At 40.3% G+C, this 6,858-nt stretch overlaps 1 long non-coding RNA gene across 2 annotated transcripts; it reads right to left on the bottom strand.

Annotated features, from left to right (window-relative positions):
- Window positions 1–427: 427 nt before the first annotated feature.
- Window positions 428–6,328, bottom strand: LOC123093440 (uncharacterized). Of its 2 annotated transcripts, none has more exons than XR_006445332.1 (2): window positions 5,747–6,328; window positions 428–5,667 (listed from the first exon to the last, which is right to left on the bottom strand). It is a non-coding gene; the product is annotated as an uncharacterized lncRNA (long non-coding RNA). The 2 variants fall into 2 exon arrangements; XR_006445333.1 differs by having other exon boundaries at window positions 428–5,657.
- Window positions 6,329–6,858: the final 530 nt, after the last annotated feature.

The following is a 6,858-nucleotide window of genomic DNA, read 5'->3' as shown; positions in this document are numbered from 1 at the left end:
TACTTACTCGGGTGAATTTATGGCCGAGTCCAACAACATTTCCTTGGGACCCTTGTCGAGAAATTCCTTTTCAACGCTGACATAATCCATATCCATCTTTCTCATAATATGCAAAAGCAAACATGTATAAAAATACACCTGTCGTATTATCATGTACAATATCTCTACAAAGAAGAACTATTATTAGTATGATCTCTTCTAATTCTGTAAATTCAAGTTTTAGTCAGGTATAGTTACATGAGTGACTTTGTCAATCGACATTTTCCAAAGCATCACCGGAAGCCATCGATTTTTATCTCTGATCTAAAAAGGTGAACATATAAACATATATTAAAATAATAAATAAATAAAAATAAGCTTAATATATATTCATTGGTTAGCTCCTTGCTGCAAGCAGGATCGTGGCATCGTGTTTCTTAATAGTGAGTGACATCCCAATTTTAATATCTTATAGGCTCACATATAAATCACTTGTTGCTAATTATTCATCAGAAATGACTTGTTAGGATTTGTGATATTTTCACTATATAGAAAAGTATGTGACATTTATCTCGTAGCAAACAATTGCTTTCCCTAAGAAGGCAAACGACCACTCCTTTTCTTTTGTTCTTACAAAAATCTATTTATCACTCTCATCGCACAACACAATGCTCACACCCACAACTCATTCCGCGGCTGCTCTGCCCACCACGGCTTCTCATTGTTGCCTCCTTCGATGCCACATCATTTAGCACGCACCTTGCTCTCACACCTCCGTGTTCCCTCCTCTCCACGGCGTCATCGGCCACTCCTCTCCCTTCCACGGCGTCACCGGCCGCTCCTCCAAGGAGTACACTTCATCGTAGCCGAGGGCGACCACCACCACGACACAACATTTTGTTCATCGCAACACCGCACCTTCTCCGAGCACATACCGAGCTTATGTGTACATCCTTTTATGTAGTGGATATAAATATTTCAATGGTTCTACATGTCTCATGTCCTTGCAGATATATCCACCTCACTACTACTACCACAGCGGGTCCGTTGCTGCAAAATGAATTGAGAAATATTAACATTGACAACCATAAATCGACTGGCATTGCATCTACGCATGGATGTTATTGAGCTTTAGAAGTAACAATAAACTGCAGAGATAATAGTGTACCTCTAAATGTAAAACTGTCCAAGCAACAAGTCTTTTGTTGATAGTACAAATGCAATTGATGTTGCCGAAATAATTCATCTTCTTGGTCCATAAAAAAATAGAAACTTAACACCAAAACATCTTATCATAAGTGATCAAAGTTGTTATCTTGCAATAGTGGAAATACTTGGAATATTCTTTAACCATACAAAGTTGTCGACACTGTCAACTCTGAACCTACAACAGATTGATGCCTACTGCCCACCTCATGTTTTCATGAAAAAATATACGTGACAAGATATGCATACAAACCTTCCATGTAGAGATGCAACCTTCGTCAAGCAAGGAAATATGCCTTCTTAGAGAAAAGAGCATGTGCAGGAACATCTCTCATACAATGAAGGAACGATAATAATCAGGCATCAGGTTCACATCTCGGCGTGTGTGAGGCCAAAGTCAAGGCATTCCAAGGATTTTTCGAACAAACAACATACGACGCCTTGCAGTTTTCTAGTGTCTATCCCATATATATTTGATTCTACTCTGTCTCATATATACCTTCTAACAGGTATGAAATAGTATAACTGATTACTATCCAGGAAAGAAAGTCACAAAATACCAATAAATTGGTTGCTCTAAGAAAATACCAATAAATTAGCACGATGTGCTTTTTTGTATTTTACATCTTAAGAAAAGCTTTTCCGAAAAGGTACAACTGGTACACCCTCTGTTCCTAAATATATGCCTTCTTAGAGATTCCACTATGGACTACATACGAAGTAAAATGAGTGAATCTACACTCTAAAATATGTCTATATACATCCGTATGTAGTTTGTAGTGGAATCTCTAAAAAGACTTATACTCCCTCCGTCCCAAAATTCTTGTCTTAGATTAGTCTAGATACGGATGTATCTAATACTAAAACATGACTTGATACATACGTATTTAGACAAATCTAAGCCAAAATTTTTGGGACGGAGGGAGTATTTAGGAACAGAGGGAGTACTTATCATGGCAGTACTTCACTCCAAGTCTGCAATAGTATGCTACAAATAAGCATATATTAAACATTAGAAAATCCTTATATTGCTCTGTACACTTACTGATTATGATCAACGTCGGCAATAAAACTCATTGTAAAATGCACTCTTGTTAAATCTGGAGCTAAGTTCTGTGCATGCATTTAAGAGCATGATCTTAAGGTCCTGGCTGATCCATAACATACATATAGCATCCGCAGCCAACTCTTGTTGATAATACCTAATATATGAACCTATCTGACATTGAGTAAGCCCATTGAATTAGCCCACTCTGAAAGAAGCTGGCATTAAAAGCATGGTGATTGTAAAACCACCTTGAAGCATTAAAAGCATGTTTTTTCACCGACGCTGTTGGGTCTTCCAACCTCATCCCCATGCTGGCGGATTCGACTCCGGCTAAAGTCTAGAGAATAAATTAGATAATCAAATAAAATCACATAATGAGCACATTAGAACACTCTGAAGCGTTTATTGTGTCTCTCCCTTCTTCGAAGGGTAACATCAACAGTTAGCAAAGAAGTACCGAGCCTTGCTCTCTCTCCCATCTCCAATCTGAGCAAAATTCGAAAAAGAAATGAAAGCTAGATGCCAAGAGATGTGTGACAGCATAAACGTGTTTCCAGGTGATGCTGATACAAAGTGTGTACGAATCTAAATGGCGTAAGGGATGTGTGAGTACATGAGCATTTATCTAACTGGCCATTTACGTGAAGTTTGTTGCCATTGCTTGTTGCTCCTATCTAAGCACGACCTAAATCGTCGGGAGCATCATTCTTTCTGAATTAAATCCCGGGAGAATTTTAATAAAGAGCAAACATGAATAACATGATTTTTGACCATTAAAAACTAAAAAATGAATAATAGATTGTATATACTGCAAGCATATGTGTAGACACCCATCCAAGACAGAAACAGGATCCTTCAAGGAGAAGTAATTGTTGCACTTAAGCACCCAAAGTAAAGCTTTCAATATCTTATAGAACAACTGCTCTCATGTACAGCTACAGTTTCATTACCTACCTATCTCGACAACAAATTCACAAATAAATTTCCCAGCTATGTTCCTTTCACCTTTAATAAATGATGAATTGTCTATAGCACATGTAAGAACTACTTTAAGGAATTTGTTCACTTTTATAAATTACAAAAATAACATTTTATGAAAGATGCACTAAGGTCCAGATTTATAGGTAAGCACTGGGTAGGTAACTAACATGAATTGGATCTTGTAGGCCCCTGTATATATGTCTCAAATCTTAACAGCAATCCATCTCTTAGACAAAAATAAAAACAATGTTAAATTAAGTGCCTTAAAAAACAGATGAATGGAATTCTGTATCGACCTGAACAACTGTCAAGGCACATACCAAAAATGCATATTACAGGATAGGAATTTTGTTGCTTCCTTCCAACCCCAATTGCAATCAAATTCTGACATAAGAATGAATTACCGAAATGATCAATTTGCTTACAGGACTTGAAATCTGCACTTGTTGTTCACCACTGGTGACTTTCAGTTTCCTATCCCTGCTGACCCATACAAAAGAAACACAGTTATTTACATTGCAAAATTTAATATTTTTTATATTGATAAATCATGAGAACTTAGTCAGAAATCTTTGCATGAGCTTACAAGAGTGTGAAGGTGGACTGTACAGGAAATAATGAAGTGGCAGTGCGGACGAAACATCAATCCAACCAAATGCTATACCTGGTGGTTATCCTCGATCTTTTCTTCCAATACAATTCTAACAGACTAAAAGATAATCATGCTAATCAGAAACAAAAGAAGATGAGAAGACCATGTATCAGACAGAAGACCCGGAGGTACATATGATTGATTTGATTTTCCATTTTATATGAAGATCACTACATACGTCAGCCAATGCAATCTGAACCGTGTCATGTCAGTACATACAAGTTTCCAATATCAGTTTCTATTCTGAATCAAATTCGACTAACACACCAGACTCCATCTAAAGCTTGTGAAATTTTTCCTCTGCTGCGTGCGTACCTAAGCTAATCATGTAAAAGGATACAACTTTATTTCTACTATATGTCCAAACAGAACCTACATCGACAATCCTTTCTCTATAACTGAAGAACACCATCTATTGTGACCTAGCCCAATTCATATCCTCTACAAAATCTAATCCTTGATATATGAATATGTCTTACTTTAATTTTTCTTCCTGTCTGAAGATCAATGCACGTGTCAGCCTCTGCAAGCTGAACCGTGTCTTAGCAGTACATACAAGTCTCTCCAATGTCAATTTCTATATTGAACCCTGTTTGATTAACACACCAAACTCCATCCAAGTCCTTTGCAAAATCTAACCAGGAAGATTTGAACCAAGTTTATATTTTTTTTTGCAATTCAGTAGTAGTAATGAATACATTCAGTTTTTATGCTGTGTGAGAAAAAAGAAAGAATAGAGAAACAATAAAGCTATTATTTGATCTGAAAATATACAACCCCCATTTCTTCAGTGTTTACCATGGAGGCAACATACCTGTGATTAAATTTTATTCTCATCTAATCTATGTCACGCATACAATAAAATCGTGAGAACTGTCGTACTCATGAGATTTTTTTTGCTCCGAACATATTTCATAATAGTAGAGAAAAGTGTGCAAATTTGCATTCAACTTACCCAAGTGATGGAAGCACTGTATCTATATATTAAGCCTTTAGGTGAGCATTCACTTTAGAATCAAGTTTGTCAAAAACCTATCATCCCTTATTTTTATCTAGAAAACCTGTAAGCAAAGCATATGTAGTTCAACCAACATTGGAAGATATCAGCACATAATTCTTTAATCTATCGTCATGTATACATGCAGTTTGACATCGACAATATTCAAGTATCTTACTGAACCTTTAACAAGGAATTTAAACTTAACGGCAAATATTCTTCATAGTGACAGCCTCATTTTCAACCTTCAGCATACTGAAAAGGATCGAGGTACTTAACGTCGGAACTGAAGAAAGTCAAAGCTAATACATAGGAATTAACAAAAAAAACTGTACAAAAGCGTATGCTTACAGGAATAGTTTCTAAGAATAGCTCATTATGTAAAAGCTAGCAGAACAATTGATGCACTTGTATATATTAGTGCAGTCCATTGCTTATACTTTATTCTGTCAAGTCATTTGTTTTAGGATCAGATAAGAAAAAACTTGCTTACTTGGATCAGCCCTGCAGCTTCCTTGGAGGCAAACAGTCATCCTCTCAACAACCAACAGTCATCCTCTCAAAAAAACAACCAATAGTCATACTCTTGAATCCAGGTAAGCTAGGTGATTAAGAAACACAACGTACAAAAGGAAAAGGCTATCAATTCTTGCTGTCAGTAAACTAAGAAGAAACAACCTGATAATAATGCATCCAAACGAATAATTGTCGATGTCCAAACGAATAATGGAGTGAGCCGGTCGCTTTTCAACTGCATCTTCTTCACCATGTGTGAGGTTCTTGCAATGCCACCCCTGCCAAGGCCTGCTGCCGCTTACTACCTAATCCCAAATCTGCAAACCATAGTCACCAGAGAAGAAGAGGAAAGACACAAGAATCTCACCCTGGAAACGAACACATCCCGCTGCAGGCGGAGGATATCTTCTACAAGAGACGTTGTGCTTCGCTGGAGCAGGAGATACTGTCAGCGTCGCAAGGTGCATCATCGTCTACCCGCCACGCCGGCGTCTGGCACTCTGGCTGCCCCTCGGTATCATACTATCATCTGCGCGGCAACCATTGATAGGAGGTGCCCGAGTCGACCTTGCGGTAAGGCATGCCAGTGGCGATGGGCCGACCTGTATCCAGAGTCATGGTGGCGGTGGCCTCCTCACCGGATCGGGCGGGAGCGGCGTCCAAGACCCACACGGTACCCGCCCCCTCAATCTACCTCTCCCGGCGCCATCCATCTGGACGAGATGTGGCCGTGGCGGATCTGGACGCCGCCCCGCTGACTTGCGCGACTCGATCCGGGGCATCCCCGCTCGAGGGCGGGGAAGAGGGCGGCGCCGGCGAGGAAGAAAGCGGGTATGGGTGGGGGAGACGGGAGAGGGCGGCTGTGCGCGGGCGTTCGAGGGGATCGAGGTGCGTACGACGACGGCGGCGTCTCCTCGAGGGATGCAGGGGATCGATAGGAGAGGTCTTTCTATGGGGTGGTTTTTTTGGGAGGGGGGAGCGTGCATGGATGGGATAGGGGACGAAAAAAACCGGTTGAAAAAAAGGACGAAAAAAACAGTCAAAAATGGTGGGACTATTCAACCAACTCGTCCATTAGAAGTAGAGATAAGATTAGGGTCCCTAAAAAGGGAGATACCGATCGGTGGGGAAGGAAAGGTGGGATTTCCTTCCTCCCCCTTTGACCAATGAACCCAGGGACTTGGAGGGCAAGCCAAAAGCACCATCCATGCATACATAAAGGTGGGGAGGCATTGGGGGCATCCTCCCTTCAACCCTTGCTCATTGCCTCTCCCAACTCCTCCCACATTTCACCGGTACATGCTTGGCAAAGCCCTGCCGGAATTCCGCTACCACCACCACCACACTGTCATGTTTGTCCCGATCTCATCTACCTCCTCTCCCTCGCTTGTTGAATCAATAAGGAGAGGACACCGCCGAGCCGTAAGTGTGCTAAACACAGAGGTGTCGTCCGTTCGACACTAGATTAGATTGGATCAT

The sequence above is a fragment of the Triticum aestivum genome, chromosome 4B (assembly GCF_018294505.1).
Source record: "Triticum aestivum cultivar Chinese Spring chromosome 4B, IWGSC CS RefSeq v2.1, whole genome shotgun sequence".
NCBI classification, from domain to species: Eukaryota; Viridiplantae; Streptophyta; class Magnoliopsida; order Poales; family Poaceae; genus Triticum; species Triticum aestivum.
Note: the sequence above shows the minus strand (reverse complement) of the source record. Positions and strands in the feature narration are given on the sequence as shown.